This window comes from Mixophyes fleayi, chromosome 5 (assembly GCF_038048845.1).
Source record: "Mixophyes fleayi isolate aMixFle1 chromosome 5, aMixFle1.hap1, whole genome shotgun sequence".
Classification (NCBI taxonomy): domain Eukaryota; kingdom Metazoa; phylum Chordata; class Amphibia; order Anura; family Limnodynastidae; genus Mixophyes; species Mixophyes fleayi.
The window spans coordinates 56,074,441-56,102,388 of NC_134406.1; the positions used below are offsets into that span (position 1 = coordinate 56,074,441).

At 40.1% G+C, this 27,948-nt stretch overlaps 1 protein-coding gene across 4 annotated transcripts in view; it reads right to left on the reverse strand.

Moving 5' to 3' along the window:
* Positions 1–23,421, reverse strand: part of HYCC1 (hyccin PI4KA lipid kinase complex subunit 1) — a 77,048-nt gene extending 53,627 nt beyond the window's left edge. For 2 of the 4 annotated variants that reach the window (XM_075212220.1, XM_075212219.1), the window contains exon 1: positions 23,082–23,421. The gene's annotated coding sequence lies outside the window, so the exon portion shown is untranslated. Of the gene's footprint in view, positions 1–6,196; positions 6,259–23,081 lie in introns of all 4 variants that reach the window. The other 2 variants (XM_075212218.1, XM_075212217.1) reach the window with 2 other exon arrangements.
* Positions 23,422–27,948: the final 4,527 nt, after the last annotated feature.

A 27,948-nucleotide genomic window follows, 5' to 3' on the forward strand; every position in this document is an offset into this window, starting at 1 on the left:
GTCCATGGCCAGGAAGCTCCCCAGACCTTAATCCAATTGAGAACTTGTGGTCAATCCTCAAGAGTCAGGTAGACAAACAAAAACACACACATTCTGACAAACTCCAGGCAAATTGATTAGGCAAGAATGGACAGCCAGTCAGTCAGTATTGGCCCAGTAGTTGACTGACAGCATGCCAGGGCGAATTGCAGAGGTCTTCAAAAAGAAGGGTCAACACTGCAAATATTGACTTTTGCATAAACTTAATGTAAACAATAAAAGCCTTTGACACTTATAAAATGCTTGTAAATTTTACCTCAGTATACCATAGAAACATCTGACTAAAAGATCTAAACACTGAAGCAACAAACTTCTGTGAAAACCAATACTTGTGTCATTCTCAAAACTTTTGGCCATGACTGTATAATCCAATACTGGGTTCAGTGCTCCCAAACCACCGCTGTACTTCTGGGCTGCCAATATTTGCCAGTTTAATCTACAAATGTATTTGATGAAGGTAGTCATAAGAAATCTGAACTAGGCCTGCACCAACTGAACTTGTAGCATCTGCAGGAGAAACAATATTATTTAGTGGACATGTCTCATCGACTTGGAAACAGATGTGCTTGAAAAAGTCTGTACATAAATGTTGATTAGTTTCTGAGGGATATCTGCCCAAAATAATGTAAAAGGCATTTCAACAGAAAGGAAAAGATGTCTGCCTGCTAACCAAGGCGTCAGCACTAAGTATTGAGAAATGGAAGGCCTCAAGTTGTGTTAAGTTAATGTTTGAGTTGAGTGAGAAATAGATTGTTACCTGCTTAATTTTCCATTTTACGTTCCGAACACAAACACCAACAGTGCCTTTATGTGATAGGGGACTATTTTTCCTTGCCAGACCCTCCAATTATATTAAAAAACGAACCACAACAAAGGCTGTGCACTAGTTTCAAAGTCCACAGGTGACAAGAGAAGGCCATTTACCTTCACTCATGCAGTAGGTCTGATATATAATGCATAGATCCAGCTGAGCATGAGCCTCCAAGGTTCCCAATGGAAGTTTAATAACTACGCTCTCAATTCTATCAAAAACCTTCTCAGCTCCTGGAGGATGTGCCACATATTAGATGCAGGGTCAAAATCATGATGTCTTTAGCATCCATTCACAATATTGCATATATTATGGGGGGGGGGGGGGGGAGATAGCCCTCAGTTCATAGGTCAGCGATAGACAACCTGATACACTTCAGGGGACACACAGGCAGCCCTCTAACCTTCGAGGCCAACACATTACCCTCAATCTCAGTAATAAGTTGTAACTGTGCATTTAATTAAAGAAAGAGGCATATCTGTACTAACATACCAGCGGGCATTTTAAACAAGTGCTACAACCTAAAACAAACAATAAAGAAGAAATGAGATGGGGGTCACAGGTGAAGGCTCAGAGGACGGCATGTGGCCCTAGGGTCACCTATTGCCAATCACGGCCATAGGCAATGGGGCTAAAACATTTTCTGGCCCTCATTTTAAAAAGGTAAATGAGGGTTTTTAGGCTTTTTAGTCAACACCGTAACCTAAACTTAAAATGATGAGGGGGCGGGGTTCACTGTCCCATCTGCCAATAAATTACAAGCCTTCTAAAACTTGGGTAATACATTCTGTAGTGTTTCATTTAATGATTTTCTACCCAATACCACAGCTACCTTCTCTATAAGAATGGGAAATTATACTTCCAATATACTCTGATTTTCTATTCTCTAGTGAATTTGGGCAAATCAGTGTCATTGTCTTTAATGTACAGGAGTTCCTGATTGTATCTGTACAAAGAATATTTGCCCTAAATAAACATATGTTTTTGGCATATGGCAACAAGAGCAGACGTTTACTAGTGAGAGTTCTGAGAAAGAACAGAGCAGCTTTACACATTGCCAGCTTGCAAGATAAAATCCAAAAAAATAAAACAACTTAACATAAGCCATCTATTTTCACCATTAACAAGATGTTTATTTTAAAATTTGCCAACACAAAGATACAATAGATAAGTGTCTAAAGCAGACAGCACTGTACAGCCATGTCATATACCAGAGCACCAAAAGATTAAGACAGACGACATGTACAAGCCGAAATGTTAAAAAGCAATCATAACCGTTTTACATTTAACGTTCCTCTATCAGCTAATTCCTATGCGGATTGCAGACTTATTGTTTGTTGTTATAATTGAGACGTTACTAAAGCAACATATATACCACAAGTTAACCCGTGCATGATACTCATGCATTCTAGTCAAATCAAGCTACTTAAGGTGTTAAAAAGGTTCTTGTCATGCATTTGGGCCATAGCCCAGGCCTCCTCAGGGGAAGAGCGTTACTTCCAGACACAAGCGCCCTTTTTTAACGTGGTTTTGTCCACATGTCACCACCTCATCATTTTTCTCCATCACCTCATCCTTCATCTTCATCACAACATCCTTCATCAAGCTACTTAAGGTGTTAAAAACTCCCCACTGTCACCCCCGGCAACCACCAACCATTCCCAACTGTCACTTCTCCTTCAAGAAATATATAGGTCAGTGTATAACTCTGCCCAGCAGGTGGCGCTGCAGCTTGGTTTTTTTTTCCCCACACACGCCACTAGGCATTTATATAGTAGATAGATATATAGATATATATATATATATAGTAGATAAATAAAAAAAAAACTCTCCTCTTTACATTTGAGTCACTTGTCCTCTAGCCTGCACTGGCTATGTAACCCACATGTTACGCAACAAATGACAAGTCCTCACACTATTAAACACATGTCCGTAGGACTTGTAGCTGTGCAGGAGAGGTGTCCCATTCCAGATTGAAAACATCTGAATGATCTGGAAACCATTATACAAAACCACATCAGTTCCTTGTTTAACAAACCATTCAGAGGACTGTGCATCACAGACACAAAAACTCATGGACATTTTTTTGGGGTACAATGATATTAAATACAAGAGGTTTTCTTTTACTGTTTTTTTTTAATCAATACCTTTGTATTTGAATACTTGAATGTATTTATCCTTTTATGCATAACCAGAATGTCCAGTCATGACTGCGATGGCTGCAAGCTGAGGAGCTCGAAGCAACAGGACATACATTTGACAAGTTGGCAAACCTGTATCTCTACAATGCTCACTTGGCTTCCCAGCACATTAAAAAAATAAGATGATGTAAAAGTTCAATTTAGAGCAGGGTGCAGTTCAGCTTTAGTCCCCCGTGTACCTCTTTTGTAAAACTATTGTGTAATACCAAATTATCTATATACTGTAAAAAGAATATTGTATTGTATTATTTTCTGGTAGGTATATTTTATTAAAGAGATACTCAGAGCATTCAAGAAGTTTGGGAAAAGAAAAACGACCTCCCCCCCACCCTCCAAAAAGCAAGTATTTTATTGTTTTGCTTGTTAAGACACACCACTGTCCCCCACTGTGCTGAAGAAATAGTGCACCCATACCAAGTATAGTGCCTAAGCTTATTAGGCCTTTATAGAGTTGAGGTTCTGCAGTGAGATGTGTGGAAGAGACAGTGACAGTGACTACAGGACCCTTCTTAAGTAGTCCAGCAGTATCACAATCTAGCATCAAAGTGCAGGCATCTTATACGTACTCCCACATCGTCCGAGCGATTGGACCTTAAAGTCCTTGTAGATAACATATTGGATGGAAAATTCTGCAGTGTGTACCAGCTTAAGTCTTTAAATAAAAGACTTCTAGAAAAAACATAAGTGATGTAACTCACAGCAACTAATTTACTTTCAGTACGCTTGTTACATCAGGGCTGGACAAAATCCGGTTTTAGTCTTGCAAGAGGCAAAGCTTAGCACCACAGCAGACTAGAGCTAGCTAGTCTGTTTGGTGTAAATATGGTTCTCCTCTAAGCCGCAGCACAGGTATCATAGACGGGGAATTTTTTTTTTGCCCCACTTACAAAATTGCTGGCTCCTAACTAGAGAGTTGATCGAATTTCACCAGGTCAACAACACTGATCCATGTTCACACTTCAATATAATATGGACCCAGATTCAAAAATTACAGTTCAAAATTTGTGGCTCACGTTCGTCGTTTGTTTTAAAAATAGTGTTATAAAATTTGAAAATTTCGAGCAAATTTTCAAACCAATTAACGGAAGCAGTTTGAGAACCAAACCACAACCAGTTTGAACATTTTTACTCTTTACTCTTTATCAAATCATGGGTTGCATTATGCTAATAAAAGTAAAAATAAACATATTTACAGCTATGTTTCTTCTTTTTAGTAGGTTATAAAAATATAGCTGATGTCAGCTTGATTGTGAGATCCCAGATCAGGCATCATGGATAGAACGATTCATTGATAGTGATATCCATAACGTTGTTCGTTCAAATTATTAACTGACAGACCTAAACGTACACAAAACAACTTTTTTTGTTCAACAAGAGAAGCCACAGTTGCAGTAAAGAACCTTCAACAGGGAAATCATAAAAATGTACGTCTACATTCCAGCTGCTTCCTGTTTATCATCAGGGGTAGATTCTGAGACGCTAGAGATTTGCTATGAAAATCCCCAGTTTCATCACCTGGATTTACTGTATGCTGAAGCTAAGGGATTAAGACTATTACACAGATGGGAGCGCATGTTAACAGCATTACATGCTTTCCCTACTCACTTTGCAGTCACAAACCAAAAGCAGCATTATTACTCAGCTACACTGCACTATTTTGGGTTAGGTTTCGCTCTAGAAATCACTGAGGTCTCACTGAATATGGATTTGGGAAAAATGTAGTCTGGGTTTGACATAAACATAAATACAAAAATTTTAAAATAAAAGTACTTGTTTCATTTTTGCTTCTAGCTGTGGGGTAATCACGAGTGGTATCCAGTGTCTTATGAGCCACAGAATTTAATGCAGAAGATACTATAACAAACTAAAACTCTTGATCAACTTAAGGGAATATCCAACCAGCTTTTTTTGCAATATTAAACTCCTCTCCAAGTATTTAAATGACCGTGGTACAATACTCAGGATCCCTGCCTTATGAAACATACTCACAGGTGTGCAGATACTATAAATGGAATAGTAATAGCTAATACTTATCCTTGGCAAGTAAGAAGCTACTGAAATAGTAAGCAATGTAATAAGAACGGCCAAAATGGATTACTTTAGGTGCAAAAGCAGAAGCATTTTTTATATTCGATGCAAAACATTGAAATTATTATTTAAAATTATAAAACTGGCAGCTTATTGTACATACTAATTTTAAAAGTACAGCAATGTCTCAACTGAAAAACAAATATCCAGACTGTCACTCCTGAATTTATATTTGACATATTTATCATCAAGGCAGATCAATATAAGAGCAGATAATCACCATTGTGAAGTCCACTATAATCCGTTTTTAGGCTATGCTCCCGTATGATATGTATTTGATCATCATATTAACCAAAACAAGACATCAGGGAGTTCTAGGGTTCATTGATCTTGGTCACTCACATTCCAACACATAATTCACTAAAATATTTGACTCAAGTATGCAGAATTGTTGTGCATGTTAGTACACAGTATATGAACAGAGATAGTGCACGGATGTCAGAATCAATGGTCACAATGCTTGTACTAGGTGAAGTTCACTGTGAATTCTGACAGCACGGTCAAATCACACAGACCACTTCAAGTGCAATATATTACAAACCTTAGGGGAAAGAAAATGTGAATTCTGGATTAGTGCATCTCTAACCTTAAATCAAAGGATTATGTATGGAGATTTGTCAATAGATACAGTAACTGTGTCCTACATATTTCATAGCCAAAGGTTGCTTTACTCAATTAGACATTCTGCAAAGTTGATGGCAAAAATTGGTCTGCTTCTGTTACACCCTAAATCCAGCTGGATTTCCTAATAACGAGTCTACAGGGCAGAGCAGACTGTCAGCAAACTGAACAGAGGAGTCTTTGTTTTGTTTTTTTTTTAATGACTTTTTGTACAAAACAGATTATCTGGAATGAAAACATAACTGTTCATTATGTGTTTATAGATAGTTACAGATAATAAGTGATATCTGAAGCAGCAGGCTATGGGCCGCAGGTGAAGGCTCCGCGGGCAGCCTGTTGCCCACCACTAATATATGAATATTGTAACCCCCTACTATACATGCTTCTAGATCAAATTCATGCTGGAAAACAGGAATGTCATTATAATCTTACTCACCTTGTGATTGAGAACTGTGACCCCCTCCACTCACATATCACCATTAAGTACAACAATGACTCCTAACACAGGTGAGACAGGAAAAGAAGGAGTATTAGACAGGCTTGAATTTAAATAAACCTGTGACTGTTCCTATAAAGTGTTGCAATGCACAATAACTTTTTAAGATACCCTCTGAAATAAGACCAGTCCCTGTGACTAAATGAGGAACATATACTTTAAATAGTTCTTTTCCAGTCTTGTCAGCAAAGCTAATTGTTTCCAAAGCCCGTTCTGCATTAGTTCAACAGTTCATTGGTTGCAAGCTGGCCTCAATAACGTCACGACACCATACAAAGAAACAGTTAAAGCAAAAACATACAAAGCTAACACTACAATAAATGTGTTATTAACCTTCACAAGCACAAAACTAAATCCCACCAACTAAACATATAGACCAATAATCCATTACAAACAATGTCACAATTAATAAACCAAAGGCGGGGAGGCAAAGGTGAGGCTGTAGTTATGATTAACACAGACTACATGAAAGGAACACAGACACATTGAGGCAAAATTACAGATGTAAGGAAGATCCCTACATGCACTCCTCTCCATGCAATGTAATCATGAAAGATAGTCAGATGTATATAAAGGTTTAGAAAGGACGTCCTAGCAACAACATTGCAATTAATAAAAGTCAATATAAATAAACTCATCTAAAAAGTATTTTGAAGGTGTAAATGTTACTGTCCATTTAGGTCTAACTTAAAAGCATTAGTCTGAAAACCAGGACTACACATCCAATAAAACTGCATAGTAGGTTCTAAGTAATAAAAAGACAAAGTGAAGTCTAAAATAGAACAATATGTAGAAACTAATTGTTAAGAAACAACGTGATCACTGCCGTATGCCAGATCAGCTGCCTAGCGACAGTAGCCAACATCCTCCCCCTATCAGGCAGAAGCAGATTGTGCCTGATATTCTAAGAAATATGGTGATCCCCACTGCACACCGGATCAGTTGCCGGCAACTGCTTCCTGACAGGCTGTAGCGGATTGCACCCTGGTGTCAGCAGGGTTCCATATATGGTGGCAGAAGGTTTTCTGCTACATTCTCTCTTTCGGATGCAGCCGGCGCCATTTCGGTTACAGCTATATAAATAACAATCAGCTTCTTCTCTGCTCTCAGCTAGTCGCTAGGTAGTGTTGCCCTTAAACAAGGGTGTAAATCGGCAGAGAAATCCTGAACTGCACAGAATTCCACAGGTGATCTGTAAACTCTGGATGAAATGACCCAGCCCTCCATAGCCAGTTCCGAGTAAGACTGAGTGATCACTGAAAAGAGGTGTTAGTCCAATTTCCTATTCTGAAAACTTAAGAATCTTTATACTAATAGACAAACGCATCAGACAGGCGACACATGGAACGCCACCAGAAGGAGTCATTAGCGGTTATCACTAATTCTTTTCCTCCACTCGCTAATAGGGACAGTCCTGAACCCATGCAATGAGGTACTTACATCTCCTCAGAAGAGAGAGTCAGGAGACTATCCCAAGGGTTATGTCTGTATATTGGCAGCAAGGGACATTCAGAACAAGAATGACCAAAGAAGTCTGGAAAATTCAAGGCCTAGGAAATGATGGCAGCTTTTCCTAGGCTAAACCAACTTACCGACCACCAACTCCCTTCAGATCGCTGATGAAATTTCTTTTCACCTGGCACATTTTCCCACAGCTGCTCTAGTGGATAGCACAGCAGCAGGAACCTTCACTGGTCAGGACGTGGTACAGAAACTTAAGATATCCACGGTACTTCTGGAAACCTCAGTCTTTGTCTTGGAATTGGATGGGACTTGATTCCTGAAGGACCTAGAAGGCTAAAAACCACCCCTATCATCTTACGGGTGGGATGCTTGCACTCAGAATATCTCCTTTTATATTGTCAGGTCTCATAATTATCCTATAATTTTGGGCTCCCTGTGACTTGTTTCAATATAATCACAGATTCACTGGAGAGAATCCTGTTTACTATCCTGTCTGGCCACTTCTTTGTCTAGTTCCATATCTCCTGCATATCAGGATTTTGCAGGTGTCTTCTGTAAGGAAGTAGCAGATTCATTTCCATTCCATAGAACATATGACTGCATCATTGATCTCATGCCAGGGGCTACACTACCTATAGGCCAACTATTTAACCTTGCTTCAGCAAAACTAAAAGCTGTAAAAGATTACAAATTTTGAAAATTTCGCCAAAGGTTTTATCAGGTCTTCCAAGTCTACTTCAGGTGCTGGCCTGTTCTTAGTGGCCAGAAAATATGGGGGTTTAAGACTGTTGATTACAAGGACTGAATCAGGTAACCATTAAAAACTATATCCTCTCCCACTCATTCCCAAAGTATGTAATCAATTAAAAGGGAGCAACAATCATTACTAAGATAGATCTCAGAAGAGCATAGGAGCATACAACCTCATATTTATTCATCAGGGGGATGAGTAGAAGAAAGTTTAGTACACATACAAGGTATTATGAATACCTTGTCATGACCTTCGGGCTAAGTAATGTCCCCGATGTATTTCAAGAACTGATTAATGACATGAGAGAATTACTGGGAAGATACTTCGTGGTGTATCTGGACGTCATCCTAATATATTCTCGTTCTTTGTCACAACATCACTGTCATGTCAAGGCAGTTCTTCAGAAGTTGAGAAAATAAATTTTGCAAAACTGTAAAAAATGCGAATTTGAAGTATCTCAAGTTACTTTTCTGTATAAGGTCAATCAGGTCCTTATACAATATTTTAGGTGTAATGCTTCACACCTTCATAACAACTGGGCTGAGGTATTGCCATGGGCAGAATTTGCCTGCAATACCCCCCCCCCCTCCCCAATTATCATCCTGCACATCTCCATTCTTCTGCATTTTTAGTCATCATCAGCTACTTATATAGCACCACTAATTTCACAGCACAGAACTCACTCACTAAATCCTTAATATACACACACACACAGACCGAGAAAGGCTAGGGTCAACTTAATAGCAGCCAATTAACCTACTAGTATCTTTTTGGACTGTGGGAGGAAATCAGAGCACCCGGAGGAAACCCACACAAACATGGTTAGAACATACAAATTCCGCACAGATAAGGCCATGGTCGGGAATCAAACTCATGACCCCGGTGCGGTGAGGCAACAGTAACCAGATTCCCCCGACCCCAACAGTGCAGATTGCACCCTGACGTTCTAAGAAATCCCTGCTGCACACTGGATCAGTTGCCAGCATTCCTGCATATATGGTTGCAGGACATTCACTGCTACATGCTGGACTGATTGCCTAATGACCACATTGGTGTCCTCTCCTTCTGAAGCAGCCAGGACTATTTTGGTTCCAGCTGGTTGCTATGTAAATTACAACCAGCTTCTTCTCAGCCTTCAGCTTGTCACCTCTCTACTTGCTCTTAATCAGTTGCTGCACTTGAGCAGCTAATCACCTTGCAAACTCTCAATGGGTCCTATTGGGTTTATAGGCCTCTTCCTGTTGTTCGCCAATGCTGGTGATTATTCCTGCTTGACCTAGTTGACTTTTATATCCTGACCTGATTTGGTCTCTCAGTGCTAGACTTGGATTGTTTAAACAGAATTGCTGTCTTCTCCTGCTCTTGACTTTGGCTTGATTTAGGAATCTGCATTAATCCTAGTCAATCCGGTACTCTGTTACTGCTTCTGTTACCATCTCTAGGTAGCTCACTAACTCCTTCTGTGTTCTGTTCACTCCACTGGCACTAGGGTTATCAACAGCTGCTACTACTCAAGCATAAGTCTTGGGGGGAAGTGGAATACAATGAAACACATATCTAGTTCCTTGGAAAGGGGGCTGTCTAGGTGAATACCTCATGAAGCAGTTCTGGTAGTTGAGGATCACATGCCATATTACCATTAACACTAAAGACATGTTTTCAGGTACCGTGAACTCCAAAACAGATGCTCTGCTTCCAACTAAAATTAAAAGGGTTATTAATTATTTAATAATAAATGCACTGAACGATGCCAAGCGTGTTTTTCACAATAGAAGAACTTACCCTAGATGTTATCCCAGTGGGGTCAGGCATTAATTTGAATCCCTCCCCCCCCATGACTGCCAGGCAGCCGTGGATACCATTCACACCTTGTGGACTTTCTGTGTATATGACATTCGTATTGAGGAGCAAACACTATTAAAAGCAACAGAGCTGGAACAATCACAATCCATGTACACCATGACAGGGAGAATCTGCAGAACAGAAGTATTATAGTAGCTATTCCTATTATAAAAACCTACATAAGACAGAGATTGGGGACACATTAAATTAAAAGTAAGAGAAAACGTGCATCTCAGACTTTCTGGCCCTGCTTAAGCAACCCTGTATGTATGTTACAGCTTCTTATTTATTACGATAGAGGAGCAACTTTATCTACTTATTTTGTTTCTTTTCTATAAACGGTTTAATGCACTTTTTATTCTGTTAGATTGTCATGCACTCTGCTACTAGCCCTCTTTGTAACCTGTGTCTCCCATTTCCTGTAGCTCATAATGGCACTTCTCCAAAGCAACTCACATTAAGGACCAAAGAGGGATTTTATTTAAAACAATTTTTAAATATTAAAAAAAAATACATTTTAAAACAAAAGTCATAAATAATGTCAAGAAAACTGACAGATCACAACCAAGACCTTTATAGATATTTTTGTACACTGGTTCTCTAAAACCTTAAACAGGCCATAGATAATCTGAATTTATGACATTAGGATATATTTACTAAACTGCAGGTTTGAAAAGGTGGAGATGTAGCAATCAATCAGATTCTAGCTTTCATTCATTCATTCTACAAAATGACAGCTGGAATCTAATTGGTTGTTATAGGCAACCTGTTTCAAACCAGCAGTTTAGTAAATATACCCTATTGCGTCCAATTAAAATGTAGTTGTTTGTTTTATAAGCTACACCCATTAGGCATTGCCTCCCTGTGTAGGAGGTGTGATCGCCACATCAATTTGTACCCGCTGATTTGAAACATAACAAATTATAAAAAGATAACAAAGAAAATAAAATGCTGAAGTCAAACCTGCTTTTGAGATATGTAGTGAATGTGGTACTTCAGTCACAAAACCACACTCTACTACCAGCTATTTCAGGGTCAGGCATTTTCTTGCACATTAGAAAAAAACCATGGGTAAAGTGTGAAATTAAAACAAATTACCCTCTATGAGCTAGTTTACACACGATATGCTAAATGCAGCCAGTTCTACTTTTTATGTGATAAAAACACTTCGTACAATAGAAATTATTGGTAAATTGTTAAATACACTTCTGAAAAAAATACAAGATCTCTCTTTGATTGACGTTTCCAGCCAAAAACATAAATTAAACAGTACAGTACAGCAAAAGCACATGTAGAAGTGCATCACAAATAATAATGCTTTTGAAATGTGAATATAGGCCACACCAATGGGAACAAACCTTTAGAAAGGTTCCCAGGACTGTCCATCAAGAGGGTTACATAACAAAAGTATAATGTGAGAACAACCCCCCCCCCCCCCCCCACACACAATTATCCAATTTCTTTCGGACAAGATTACCGACACTTATTTTATACAGTGCAACTGCCATTTTGTACTTTTTAATTCTTTAACTATTATTCACAGGAGGGGGGGTGGGGGCACTACATAGAAAATGTATTTCCAGGTAAATGTGCATTATAGCAGGAAAATGAATGCACCCAGACTATTACATAGAAAAACAGAACAGCTCATTCATCCACATCCTGCCACAACTTCATCTGCAGACCCCATGGAGTAGAATGCCTTTGGTCTGCACTGGTGACCACAGACACCATTACCCAAATGACTTCCCATTTTAATGACTGCATCAAATGTTACAAAAACACCACTACTATACAACATAGTTGCAGAGATTTGCAACACAAGAAACAATATTTCCCTCTCAAAATAAGCGACAGCTCTATGTATACACAGTTATCTTTCAGCAGAGGGGAAAATACTATTTTGCAAGACATACAATAAAGCTGATGTTAAATAAATGGCTATGTGACATTACCCTAAAGCCAAACTTAATAATTCAGCACTTTATACATGTCAAGGATATATAAAAGGACCTCAGCCTCATCTAAACCAACAGTGTTCCTACCATAGCTTTACAGTGGCTACCATAGCTTTACAGTGGCTACCATAGCTTTACAGTGGCTATAGACAAGAGCATAGTGCTATATAACATTTACGTTCTATCCATAATACACAGGAAATAGAAATGATTCAGTCTGTACATGTCTGTCACGATGGAAACAGACAGAATTTCAATATGAAATTACACAACGCTTTGTTCTTGCTACACAATCTTGCATCAATAAAAAGTTACACAAATCTACTAGCAAGGACAATCTAAAGAACATATATTTAAAAAACAAAAAGCAACCAGTCTGCTCACAAAATACAAAAAAAAACAAACACACACAACACAGACTAAAATAATACTAAAGTGTTAGTAAGGGCATACATAAAATATGTTCCCATAGATTGTAAGCTTGCGAGCAGGGCCTTCTCACCTCTTTGTCTGTTTTACCCAGTTTGTTTATTAGTTTATTACGTTTGTCCCCAATTGTAAAGCGCTACGGAATATGTTGGCGCTATATAAATAAATGATGATGATGATGATGATGATGATGATGTTAACATTGTATGGCTATCAGTGATGACTGCAGTGAAAAGCTTGGCTTTGTGTCTAATGATTGTATTACTAATATTTATAATGAGTCACTGAAGCATACTGGGCATTTCTCCATTTAAGATGATCTCAAGGTCTTGCATATTTCAAAATAAGTTTCTGCAAAAAAAAATAAAAAAATGCTGCTTAATAGCGGTAATTATAACCAGAGGTCTACACTGCAGATTGAAGTGTACAGTTTTGCTTCTAGATAGATAGGAGATATAATATATATATATATATATATATATTATACACACACACACACACACACAAGATTGGGGAGGGGTGGAGTACTTTGGGTAGTGTTTTGGGTTTTTTGTTTGTTTTCTTTTAAAATTAGAATAAATATCAGACGTTTAAACATAGACCGTAAATATAATATATTTCTTTTGTAAAGCAAGCATCAATTGGAGATTGATATTGAAAAAGCATTAACAAGATCATCATCAACATTTATTTATATAGCGCCAGCAGATTCCATAGCGCTTTACAAACAGTAATAAAACAATACTGGGTAATACATACATACGTAGAGGCAAGAGGGCCCTGCTCGCATGTTTACAATCTATGGAACAATGGTTTGATACACAAGAGTAAGTGCTACATCATATTGAATATTTGTCCAGCTAGAATGCAAAGGTTACAAATGGCTCTACTACTAATATATATATATATAAGGCTATAGATAGGATAGGGAATTGGGCCTCATTTAGAGTTCAGAGCCAATCAGGCGAAGGGTGTAAGTTTGCAAATGGACAAAATAAGTTGCATTGCAAGAGGTGCAAATTAAGGGGGTTTGTTTCTCTGCATGCATGGAAAATACTTCCTGCTTGTGCATGTAGCATACAAATACTGGGCAGCTGTATTTTTACACTGAGATAATTTAGAGATGAGCTAGGATGCAACCCCTCCCAACTGTATCTCTCAGCACATTTTAAGCTTTTCCCCTTCTGCAAAGCAACATCTAGCTGGATTTACTCCTAGCTCTAAATCAGACTGTCTGTATTTTGCACATTTAAGCCTCAAACAAAGAACAGTCCTCTACATAGATCGTGTTTTCCTTCTTCACAGCTACATAGAGGATTCCATAGTCTGATACATTTATATATGTATTAAAACAAATTCTAATTATTTAATGAATGTATTTTATTTATATAAAAAGGTGCATGAGAACATCTACAAACCAATAAGTCAACTGTAGGTGAAAACCCCCCTTTATCCTGTTGTAGAAGGTCTGCACATGTATTATGTTAAATAAAATTGAATATATAAGCCAAGAGAATAGATCATGGCAAGCAAAGTTCCCCGATTACCAACATGAAAGATCCACGCTGAGCACTTCTCCAGCATTGCTTTAGTGAACACAGAAGTATTAAGAGGTGCTGCTGCCCCCTAATTTCAATGAGTGGTCTGTAGATCAGAAGAATTGAATAGCAAATTGGTAATCATTGCTAAACTACCATTTACTGCTATGCAAGCCATCAATATACACCAGAAAATGCATATTCCCAGATACAAGTAGGGATATGGTTTAAAATGTTTGTATTGCTTTTTCTGTAATTTACATAGCTACCTCTTACACATGCAGACACACCTTTAAAACACTCACAGCTTATACAACAAAAACCCAGGCTATTATTAACACAGTACAGAGAAAAATGAACTTGCACAGATACAATGTGGAATCCTGGAGGTTTCACTTCTGTAAATTCTACCTGTAGGTTTCAGGCAGACTCCTTTAGCCTACAATTGCATCCAAAACTAGAATAAAGCCATTTACAAAGGCTTCAGATATTGTTTGATCAGCTTTCCCTCTAGCATTAAAGCTGTTCGCAACTTTAAAATGGTGGTCAGCGGGGATGAGCAAGAGAACCAATCACAAGCCTCAATTTATTGATTGCAGCTTATGATTGGTCAATTCACACTCCTGTCCCATTTGTCAGCTAGAGCTGTGAGTAGAACAGGGGGCCTGTGGATAAACTGCTCCAGGTAGCAGCTTCTGGGACGCTCCGGCTGGAGGAAGCAGCACGACGATAAGAAACTTTCAGTATCTGATTATGCAAAATATGTTACTAAACTAAGAGCTTGACGAGTTCACCATTCCAAAGGCATTTTAACATAAGCAGTGGGCTTCAAAATACTACTAGAGGTGTTGACAAACACACTAAAGATGAGAAAGAAAAGAAAACTAAAGATGAGCGGGCTCAGATTTCGGTAATCCGAGCCCACCCGAACAGTGCGGATCCGACGGGATCCGAGCACTGTTCAGGTACTTCCGGCCGCCAAAGCAATCCAAAACGAGGCTATGACATCCAAGTCTCGCGTCGGATCTCGCGAGACTCGGATGTCATAAATTCCCCGCTCGCGGCCGCCATCTTCATTCTGCCTGCGATCACTGAGGAGGGAGGTTGTTTGGGAGCCCCTGTCCTGCTTAGTTATTTTTTCAGTGGTTATTTGGGAGATCCTGTGCTCTGTCCTGCTGAGTCCAGTGGTGCTGTGTCCTGTACTGCTGAGTCCAGTGGTGCTGTGTCCTGCTAAGGCCATTGTTATTTAAAAATTATTAAAAAATTATAAAAAAAAAATATACAAAAATAATTAAAAAAAATATAAAAAAAAGTCTATAAAAATTTCTACTGCAATATATGAATAGGTTTACTGTTCCTGCAGTCAAGAAATATTAGTACTGCAATATATAAAAATACGTTCACTGTTGCTGCTGTACCAAAAATTAGGTACTGCTATTTCAAACTATGTTCACTGTTGCTGCTGTACCAAAAAATAGGTACTGCTATTTCAAACTACGTTCACTGTTGCTGCAGTCCAGAAATATTAGTACCAGAGATTAAACTACGTTCACTGTTCCTGATTGGTTTGTTAAAGTGCGAATGTCCTATTTCAACAACATCAGGGTGGGTGGGAGGGCCAAAGGACAATTCCATCTTGCACCTCTAGCAAACTGCCATCCTGTCTGCCACTGCAGTGCCACTCCTAGATGGGCCACGTGTTTGTGCCGCCCACTTGTGTCGCTTAGCTTAGACATCCAGCTACCTCGGTGCAACCTTTTGGACTAAAAATATTGTGAGGTGTTCAGAATAGACTGGAAATTAGTGGAAATGAATGTTATCGAGGTTAATAATAGTGTAGGAGTGAAAAAAAAAATAAAAAATAAAAATCAGAACCCAAAACCCAAAATCAGAACCAAAACCTTTCGTGGGGTGTTTTGGCAAAACAAATCAGAACCCAAAACCTCAAGCTAATCAGAACCCAAAACACCAAAAGTGGCCGATGCACACCCCTACTGAAAACTAGAGCTAGACAATCACAGAGGTAAAATACCAATGGTGGCATCATGAAGAGAGTAGCATTTAATATATATTAATTTGCATTGGTGTTCAGAACATAACTAGTGATAAGCAAGGTTTGCACAATATATTATTTGGCCCACCCATTGACTTGTTGATCAACTGGCCACTGCAGCAACAAAACTAACTGCTGAAGAGGCGTTCTAAAGTGTTCTTATCAGGCAACAACTAAACTAGCTATTCTTAGTGGTGTGATTGTCTCATCTGTAACCAAGGGATCCTTATACTTGGATACATATCTTCACTTGCTCTTTAAAATATTATATTACTCTGTAAATGCAAGTTTTATTCGAGTGATTAGAAGTCTATATTTCTCTATTTGACAGCACCTGCTGATAATATATTGAAAATACTACTCACTTGTGTGTCAGTGAACCCTGCTGTTTGCTATGAAATATCATGTTAGTAAAGTCACGCTTCCTTAAAATAGCCCATGTAACATTGACGTTGAGTATTTCCAAGTACCCAAATGCATGCCAGGACAGTCTCGCTTATTCAAATAAGTAAAAGTGGCTGCACACAGATAACATACAATGAAGTGATTTTATGTGCTGCTGATATAGAACTACTTGATTTATCTACTTATAAGAAATAAACAGCATTGTGTGATATTTCACAGTAGATAGTGACTGTTCAATAAATATAGGGTGTGTGTGTGTGTGTGTGTGTGTGTGTGTGTGTGGTCAGAATTGCAGAAATCCCTCAGACTGCACCAGGTGCTGCTTTGTACCAAAATTCTAACCGCTTTACACAAAAAGATGTTCTTTGTAATCAGATATTTGCAGCCGACAGTACCATTTACTAAAATTATCAGGTAGCTCAGGGAAACCAATGAGCAATTTAACTTTGATCAATACTGAGCACAATAGATTGGCCACACACCTAGGTTGATCCTGTTTGCTCTGCTTGGATGAGAACGAGCTGAATGGCTAGATAGCTTCTAACGACATGTGAACCTGCGCAGACAGACAGGAGTCCATTCACATTATGGGCATCTTCAATAATGATCCAGTCACTTTACACTGCATTATAAGGCATCACAAGAATTATAAAGAATGTACATACAGCAATATTGGGCAAATTGCCCCATATCAGTTTACAGAACATTGAAACTATTGCTTACATTTGCAGTTTGATAGTAAAGAACCATAAATATGTCTAATGTTTAGCCAATGACCTGCTCAATACATCTACTCTTGTCCATTAGAATTCAGTTCTACTTGCCTTTTATTCAGCCAATAGGAATTAATTCCAGTCTCTTCTGGATATATACTCAATCTACCTTATAGAATTTCCCATTTTACTCTAGACACTAAAGTCTCAGATTTTAAAGTGTATGTCCAACCTGGGGGAAAAACTGGTTTAAGCATATTTACGCCCATCTACAATCATTGGAAAAATACACACTCTAGTCACATTAAAATACACAAAAATCCTCCTGTCCGTATGGCATTTGGAGGGAATGCTGTATGGGAAAGGTACATCACCCTTCACCCACCATCATCAAACCAACAGGAGAAGATTTTATAATTACAGCTCAAATTGTGCTACATGTTAATTTATAACAAACAAACTACAGTTAAGCAAGTGGCAATGTATGAAAGCCATTTGGAATTGTGAATTATTTGACTTTTCTCCCCCCATCTACAATAACTGTATTAATGATTTTGAGCGCTTTCAATAAGGAATATACAGTTTTTCTTATTTTGATTTGAAAAAACGAAACCATGTAAACATTTGTTAAAAGTAAAGGAATAGGAGGAGCATTAAAGTACAAAAAAGTATGATGCATTAACACCATCATATGCAATAAAACTACAATCTTAACTTTAAATGTATTTTATTATCATTTATCTATATAGTGCCACCTCCTCCTTACTACTCCTCCTCTTTACTGGCCTCCCCTGCTCCCACCTCCGCTCTATACTCAATGCGGCTGCGAGACTCATCTTCCTCTCACGCCGCTCCTCCTCTGCCTCCCCCTCCCCTTCAGAATCCTTTTCAAACTCCTTACCACCACCTACAAGGCTCTCTCCCAGTCTACTGCCCCTTACATCTCTAACCTCCTCAACATTCACACTCCCGACGGCTCCCTGCACTCGGCCAATGATCGCCGCCTCTCCTCCACTCTGATCACCTCTTCCCACTCCAGAATCCAAGACTTCTCCCGCGCTGCCCCCCTTCACTGGAACGACCTCCCTTGCTCCATCCGTCTCTCTCCCAATCTGTGCTCCTTCAAGCGGGCACTTAAAACTCACCTGTGCCTCAAGGCCTACCAACCATCCACTTAACCTCTCATCTCTTCTGTTTCTGCCCTGGCCCCTTTTTTCTCTCCCCTTTGCTTCACTGGCTCCCTTCTGTGCCTGATTTGTTTACCCTCCCTTAGGATGTAAGCTCGTATGAGCAGGGCCCCCCTTCCTTTCTGTCTCCATACCTGTTCTTCCGCTCCGTCTCTACTGTATTTGCCTGCCTGGAGTTTCTGGAGTACTGGTACTTTGTGTTTATTGTTCTGTTTTACCCTATATAGTCTACTGTTCGTACTGTGTACGGCGCTGCGGAAACCTTGTGGCGCCTAACAAATAAACGATAATAATAATAATAATATTACTCAACGCTGTACAAAGAATATTTGCCATCCAGATCAGTCCTTGCCGCACGGAGCTTACACTATACGTTCCCCAACACACACACACACACACACACACACACACTAGGGCCCATTTTAAAATCAGCAGCCAATGAATCTGCAGTTATGTTTTTGGACCGTGTGGGCGGAAACCCATGCAAACTCCACACAAATAGTGCCCTGGTCAGGAAGTCATATTTGCAGTGTTGACCCCTCTTTTTGAAGACCTCTGCAATCCGCACTGGCATGCTGCCAACTTCTGGGCCACATACTGATTGATGGCTGCCCATTCTTGCCTAATCAATGCTTGGAGTTTGTCAGAATTTGTGGGTTTTGTTTGTCCACCTGCCTCTTGAGGATTGACCACAAGTTCTCAATGGGATTAAAGTCTGGAGAGTTTCCTGGCCATGGACCCAAAATGTTAATGTATTGATCTCCAAGCCACTTAGTTATCACTTTTGCCTTATGGCAAGGTGCTCCATCATGACATTGTACGTCACCAAACTGTTCTTGGATAGTTGGGAGTTGCTCTTGGAGGATGTTTTGGTAACATTCTTTATTCATGGCTGTGTTCTTAGGCAAAACTGTGAGTGAGCCCACTCTTTTGGCCGAGAAGCAACCGCACACATGAATGGTCTCAGGATGCTTTGTTGTTAGCATGACACAGGACTGATGGTAGCACTCACCTTTCCTTCTCCGGACAAGCGTTTTTTCCAGATGCCCCAAACAATCTGAAAGGGGATTCATTAGAGAAAATAACTTTACCCCAGTCCTCAGCAGTCCAATCCCTGTATCTTTTGCAGAATATCAGTATGTCCCTGGCGAGAATTGGCTTCATTGCTGGGCTTCTTGACACCAGGCCATCCTCCAAAAGACTTCGGGCTAGATTTACTAAGCTGCGGGTTTGAAAAAGTGGGGATGTTGCCTATAGCAACCAATCAGATTCTAGCTGTCATTTTGTAGAAGGTACTTAATAAATGAAAGCTAGAATCTGATTGGTTGCTATAGGCAACTTCCCCACTTTTTCAAACCCACAGCTTAGTAAATCTAGCCCTTCGTCTCACTGTGCGTGCACTCACACCTGCATGCTGCCATTCCTGAGCAAGTGCTGCACTGGTGATGCCCCGATCACGCAGCTGAATCAACTTTAGGAGACGGTCCTGGCGCTTGCTGGATGTTCTTAGGCGCCCTGAAGCCTTCTTCACAACTATTGATTCTCTCTCCTTGAAGTTCTTGATGACCTGATAAATGGTTGATTTAGGTGCAATATTACTAGCAGCAATATCCTTGCCTGTGAAGCCATTTTTGTGCAAAGCAATGATGAATGCATGTGTTTCCATGCAGTCAACCATGGTTAACATAGGAACAATGATTTCAAGCCCCACCCTCCTTTTAAAGCTTCCAGTCTGTTATTCTAACTCAATCAGCATGACAGAGTGATCTCCAGCCTCGTCTTCATCAACACCCTCACCTGTGTTACGAGAGAATCACTGACCTGATGTCAGCCGCTCCTTTTGTGGCAGGACTGAAATGCAGTGGAAATGTTGTTTTTGTGATAAAGTTCATTGTCATGGCAAAGAGGGATTTTGAAATTAATTGCAATTCATCTGATCACTTCATGACATTCTGGAGTATATGCAAATTGCCATTATAAAAACTGAGGCAGCAGACTTTGTGAAAAATAATATTTGTGTCCTTCTCAAAACTTTTGGCCATGACTGTATATAACACAAACACATGCGAGATAGAACGTGATTCACTTAATCAAAGACACTTTCAAGACTGTAAGCATACAAGGTATATTTTCCTTTTAATACATACTACTTAAAATAAAGAACAGCATGACCTTAGAGATGCATAAATCAAAACAAATTGCAAGCATCAATTTACAGAACAATGGCAACAGAAAACAATGAAAGTTTAATATTGTGAAAGTACACATGAAAAGCATGCCAAAATATAATTGAGAGCATGAGAAAATCTTCTATTATTTTTTAAATTACACCTACAACATGAAGGCACAATCAGGTTTCTCCAATCCAACATTCAGGAAATACAAAACTGGTTTTGAAGATTAGGATATTTAAACATATTGTGGGATTTGTACTAATGTTTCCTCAAGCCAATAGGCAGAAACTCCTTGGAGACAAGTCGCAATGTCAAATATTTAGACAAATAACAAGTACATGCTGTATTTGCAGTTCCAAAGTGTGAGCATTGCTTTTACCTTATGGATTGTATCTGTATACTGTCAATATTCACATTTAGTTACAAAGGAAAAAAAAGGGATGAAGACAAAGTACAATAAGACTATTTTACTTAAATGCTACCCAACAACTTATGACTCGGGTCAATTATGAGATTATTTGATAGCAACATTATTTGTGTATGCAAACAGAGCTTTTGCACAATCCCTAGTGTTTAGGTTATACAGAATGAAACGGGTCATTTTCTTTGCACATCTGTGCGTTCATAACTAGTGCACCACTTTGCTAAACCAGTTTCCATTCTACTGCTCATTTGTGAATAATCTATGAAAGGGATCTGCTTCCAGCCGCTGCAAAACCTCCTGGTTGTCAGTGATACTTTCAGGAAACCCCACAAAATGAAACTAAATTAAAACACAGCTTCCCAAGAGCCTCTTAAAATGCCTTCATGCAATCAAGTCACTAATGGGGTTTAAAGGTCTATCAACATGACCGATTGATGGCCTTCTGGTGACCCTATGTCTGCGCTAAGAAATTAATTTCAGTCAAAAAGCTGAATGCCTGTCGAGAACATGCCCCCACCCAATTTCCACTAATTCTTGGCTACCATTCAGAGAGCAAAATTGTACTTTGCAATCACCGCTTAGTGTAGCTAGATCAGATATGTAGCTATTGATTGCATTCCATTTTTGTTAACTCTTTCCATACAAATATTGTACACTTTTACAGAAACTAAGTTAGTTGTTAGGTACACACTACAGAAAATTACTCCAGATGCAATTTCTCTAACGATTTTACCAACAACTGAAAGTCCTGATCAGCATACTGATTTATGTGTATACACTATTTACCTTTAAATCTGTGCTCTTCATCTGTCAAAACATCTGCTGAAAAAATTATGACTTTGTATATTCTATGGAAATCTGCCTACACTTCTGGATGTGAATGCATACACACTGCAGAAATTGCCCAATATCATTCATAGAAATCTTTAGTCCATTTATACAAACGAAACGATGCAATGGGCTTTGGTACAATAAAGCACGATCGTGGGAGCATACACATTAATGCAATATCAGACCTAACAGTCATTTATTAAGTGAATGGCACAATAATCTTGTGGAAAGCCTGTAGTGTCTACCCAGCCTTATTCTGGAACACAATTGCAAGCAAGTCTGATTTGGGGGGTTTTGTCATTAGGATGAGAAAGAAACACCATGCCCCACTGGTAAGCAATATGTGAATAAAAACAAAACAAAAAACACAGTTATTACCTTTAAATCCCAATGATCCAAAAGCAACCACCATCTGAGACTACTCGCCATGAGACAGGTCTCATCAAAAGCTCATTGTAAAATATGATTTGCAGAGACCATATAAGATTTCCAGGGATGATGGGTGAATTTTTTTTTATTTATTTTTTTAACTTAACCAAAGTAGTTGATGAAACTAACAAACATTTATAGTGTGTCTCATGGCAAGTTAGATGTACAATGAACATAAGTGACCTGCATTTTATAGTTTAACATCCTTTAATATGCAAACCTATAAAAGATGAAGTAGCAGGAACATAATCTGACTCAAGGAGGCACAAGCTGTGAATTCCACCACATCAAACACTGTCCAAGCATTTAATACAAGGAGAGTATTACTAGACATATACAACTTCCTCAACAGACGAAGATGTACAACACAAAATACAACTGTAAAGTGCCCACGTCCTAATATCACCCTGTAGTACACGCAACACTCAGTCTCACATAAACTGTCTGCTTATGGGGCATCCCCACTACTGGAACGTGAAAACAAAAGCTGTGCTGGGATGTGGCACTAATGATGGAGGTTTTTTTGGGATATGACAGAAACTGGGTGTGATCCTTTGTACATCAGAAGACCGGAGACATACTAGAAATAAATCAATGTCAATATCAACTGAGAATGAAAGTACTCACACAATGCGGAGTGAAGAGTGGAGGTGTTCCCTAACTGGACGGGCCGGTTCGGATCCGCACAACAAAGTTTCCGAGCATTTGAAAGGAAGTGGATCCCTCCCTACTGGTGCTCTCGCCGAAAAGGTCCCAGAAGAAACCACAAAAGGCTGGAGGAAGAGCAGCCGATCCGAGTCCAGAATGGTCACCCAGGGATGCAGCATGACATTGCTGGCAGAGACTCAGCCTCCCGCACCCTCGCTCTTGTCTCTTCTCCTCGGGAGCTGTCAATCAACGGGTATCACGTGACCCAGGGTACTCTTCAAACCAGAGTTCCGATGAGCGCGTTTAGCACTTGACTGACGTCACGTAGACACGCCCCCAAGCTGTGTAGAACGGGGAGGCTGAAGGCTGAAGTCCCTCTTGTAAACAGCGCTGTGCAGTGGCGCTGCCTCCTGCCATCCAGATAGCATTGTCCAGATGCTAAATCTATAGGAAATTACAGCTGTCTGTAACCATCTTTGTGCACTAGAAATGCCGATGGGCTTTTAGCAATATAAAATACTGTATTGGACGATATAAAATAAGCTGTCTTACTACTATTTCTATCACAATGAAAGCGCTTGCACTAACTGCTGCTTACATGGTAATGTAATATGCTATATAATTATAACATGGGTACCCTTCCTGCTGTGATAACATTTTGTTGACTGATGAGGATTTCTTGTTAATACATGGTGCCAACTGTAAAAACGGTAAATAACATTTATTTGAGGGAGCTGATTGACCTGTATTATTTATCGGGTGTTCTCTATAATGTGTTGGAACATTATCATCAGTTATTTATACAGCGCCACTAATTCCACTGCACTGTACAGGAAACTCACTCATATCAGTCCCTGCCCCATTGGACCTTACAGACTAAGGGGTATATTTAAGAAAGCACGGTAGTGCACTATCGTGCACTTACCGTGTAAATTAGGCCACAATGTGCTCTCCGCAAATTTATTAAAGGTGCATCGCTGCTTTGCACTCCTGATCGTTTTTGCGAGCAGTCACCATTCAACAGAATGGTGACTGCTCCTGGCCACAATCTAATTTTTCGGAAACTTGTTGTGTTAATGTACGCCAGCTGAGGCTGGCATACATAATCCGAAATGCTGGTAAAACTTCTGTTCTTCGTTATGTCCAGCTTTGCTCCGGAGAGCAGAGCTGGACAGCGCATGCGCAGGGAGTGATCTTGTGATCCCTCCCTGTCACAGCCTCAAGCTCTCCGGACGGCACATGCGCAGTAGCATGAAGAAAAGAAAGTACGACCGAAGAGGCAGTGGTGAGTATGTTTTTTATATCACAGAAACAGCAGTTTTTCGGAACTGCTGTTTCTGTGATCCATTTTTCATAAATTTGAGAAATACATCAATCCTTATCCATGCGATAAGAAACCCCTCCAGAAACCCCTCCCCTCCGCTAAAAAAGTGCCCTACATAGCGGCACTATACTATACAGCAGCCGCGGCGCTGTCAAAGAAGCGTCCGCGGCGGTGCTGAATTGTATACAGCACCGCCGCGGACGCTTTTTTGACAGCGCCACGGCTGCTGTATAGTACAGTGCTGCCTATACGGAGCTGCTGTATGTGGCAGCTCTTTCGCTTTTTTTTTTTTTTTTCGGTGGAGGGGAAACCCCCTCTTAAAAATCCTCCGTGCGCCCCTGCCAAGTGCTCTTGGCTTTTCTATCAACAAAAAAATAGGTGTGTGCCGTCCTTGAAATATATGGACAATTGTTATTTCAAAGAGCTATATTCAGACAAAGTCCCTTCTGACTAGTATTCAATATATAGCCTATTCTAGTGATCCTTATACAGTACAGAAATCATTCTAGTAACCCACAATGCATAGAACATTCTAGTGATATCTGTACAACGCAGAGAATATTCTAGTGGCCTCCATACACAGAGGACAGTGGCGCACGCAGGGGGGGGTTTCTGGGTCTCCAGAAACCCCCCCCCCTATCCGCTAAAAAAGTGCCCTGCATATCGGCACTGTAGTATACAGCAGCTGCGGCGCTGTCTAAGAAGCGTCCGCAGCGGTGCTGTATTGTATACAGCACCGCCGCTGATGCTTGCGCAGCACGTCTCTAGGGTTTGTTTTTTTCGGGGGTGGAGGAAACCCCCCCTGAAAAATCCTCTGTGCGCCCCTGGAGGGAGCACTTTGGCAATATCCGTACAATACAGATAGCATTCTAGTGACCTATGTACAATGCAGAGAGCATTCTAGTGTCTTTTATGCATCAGAAAGAGCATTCTAGTAACAGCTTTACAATTAGAGATGGGCGGGTCCGGTTCCCCGAGAACCGAACACACCCGAACTTTGGGTATCCGAGTACCGAGCTACCCCGCCCACTCCGAATCCAAATCGAGGCCGAACGTCATCGTGACGTCGTCGGATCTCGTGGCTCGGTTCTCGTGATACTTGAAGATTATAAATACACGCCTCCACAGCAATCCATCGCCATTTGACAGAGGGAGAGAGCAGGGTGTAGTCACAGGCTGATTAGAGCAGGGACAGAGATTACAATATTCTTATTCCAATTGCTGTAACAAAAATCGCTAGAGAAGAGAGGAGGATAGAGGTTTATTTTATTTTTGTAATATTTGGCACTCCCCAGTGCTTTTGGGGTGTCCACTATAATTGTGCATAAATATTTCTGGCTGTCAAAAGTCATATCTGTCAGCAGTATCTACCAAATAATTTTTAGCACTCCTCAGTGCTTTTGGGGTGTCCCCCATAATTGTGCATAAATATTTCTGGCTGTCAAAAGTCATATCTGTCAGCAGTATCTACCAAATAATTTTTAGCACCCCTCAGTGCTTTTGGGGTGTCCCCCATAATTGTGCATAAATATTTCTGGCTGTCAAAAGTCATATCTGTCAGCAGTATCTACCAAATCATTTTTAGCACTCAGTGCTTTTGGGGTGTCCCTCATAATTGTGCATAAATATTTCTGGCTGTCAAAAGTCATATCTGTCAGCAGTATCTACCAAATAATTTTTAGCACTCCCCAGTGCTTTTAGGGTGTCCCCCATAATTGTGCATAAATATTTCTGGCTGTCAAAAGTCATATTTGTCAGCAGTATCTTACCAAATAATTTTTACCACTACAAGTGCTTTGCGCTCAGAATGGATTCAAAGCAGTCCACATATGATCAGAATGAGCAACCAGGTTCTGTCACCAGTCCTGATGTTAGTGTTTCCAGTACGTCATCTGGGCAAGGCGATGTCAAACTACAGAGTGTTTCGAAATCAGTCCAAAAAACAAAATCCCCAAAAATTTTTACTGTGTTGAAGCGAAAAAGAAGTGTTACTGAGCAAAAGTTAAGTGCTGATAAAATAAAAATTGCCAACATGCCATTCTACACACGCAGTGGCAAAGAGAGAATGAGGCCTTCACCTTTGGCTATTAGTGGCAGATCCCAAAAAGTTACCGAGCCGACAATTGGTGCACAACTACTGTTACGCGTCAAAGCCGAGCTGCAAGATAACAGTAAGGCACTAGAAGATAATGTTTGCTCTGATTCACAAATGACACCAATCCCTGTGGAGAGTCCATCCAACAGTGGGATGTCTAATCGTGAGCATTCTGCTGATGTGTGCCTTAATAGCCCGAGTGTAGCCGGTGATACACAAATTGAGGATGCCACTTTGGAATTAGAAGAGGATGAGGAGGAGATTTGTGTAGGCGACGAGGGCGCTAATGAGGATGTTGATGAGGATGAGGTTGTTTGTGTAAGTCCTGCACCAGTGGCAGCAGTTCTGGCACGTGACAAGAAAAAGGCCATTGTCATGCCTGGGCATAAAACAAAAAAATCCACTTCTTATGTGTGGAATTATTTCTACCCAAATCCAGACAACAATTGTATAGCCATTTGTAGTGTATGTCAAGCCACAGTCAGTCGAGGGAGGGACCTTAACCATCTTGGAACCTCGTCTATGTTACGCCATTTAACGAGAGTTCATGGCAAAGTGTTGGGAAAAGCTGAAAGTTCTTCCCAAAAAATTACAAGCACTCCATCATCAGCTAAGATCCTCCGCTCACTGACATCCCGACAGCTACAAAATACACCCACCACACCATCCTCATCAATATCCTCAGTAGCGCTTGGAGTTAGCCCGGCATTCCACTTAAGGCTGGATGACTCCTGCACTATTATTGATTCCTCTGAAGAAAGCGTTAGTCCCACTGCTGCTGCTGTTGCTGGGGGTGAATCGTCATCCCAGAGGCAGGTCAAGAAAATGAGCAGTCCTACATTTCAGCAATTAACTGTGAAACAATCATTTGCGAGGGGAAGCAAATATGACAGCAGTCACCCAGTCGCCAAGTGAATCACAGACGCCATGGCTGCAATGTTAGTGTTAGATCTGCGTCCAATCTCCGCAATAAACGCAGCTGGTTTTTCACAGTTAATTGAGGTTTTGTGTCTGCGTTACAGAATTCCATTGCGACACCATTTCTCCCGTAAAGCAATTCCACAACTATACCAAATAGTGTGTAAAAATGTAGAGATTGCGCTGAAAAATGCCATTCTGCCCACTGTCCACTTAACCACAGATATGTGGACAAGTGGAAGTGGCCAAACCAAAGACTATATGACTGTGACAGTCCACTGGGTTGGTCATTCACCTTCACCAGCAGGAACAGCAGCAGCATGTACACCACTACGTAACATTTGTCACAGGCAGGCCACTCTTTGTATCACCGGCTTCACTAACAGGCATACGGCTAACATTTTGTTACGCAAACTGAGAGATGTGATTGATGCATGGCTTATACCACTCGGACTCTCCCCAGGGTATGTAATTTCTGATAACGCCAACAATATAGTGCAAGCATTACA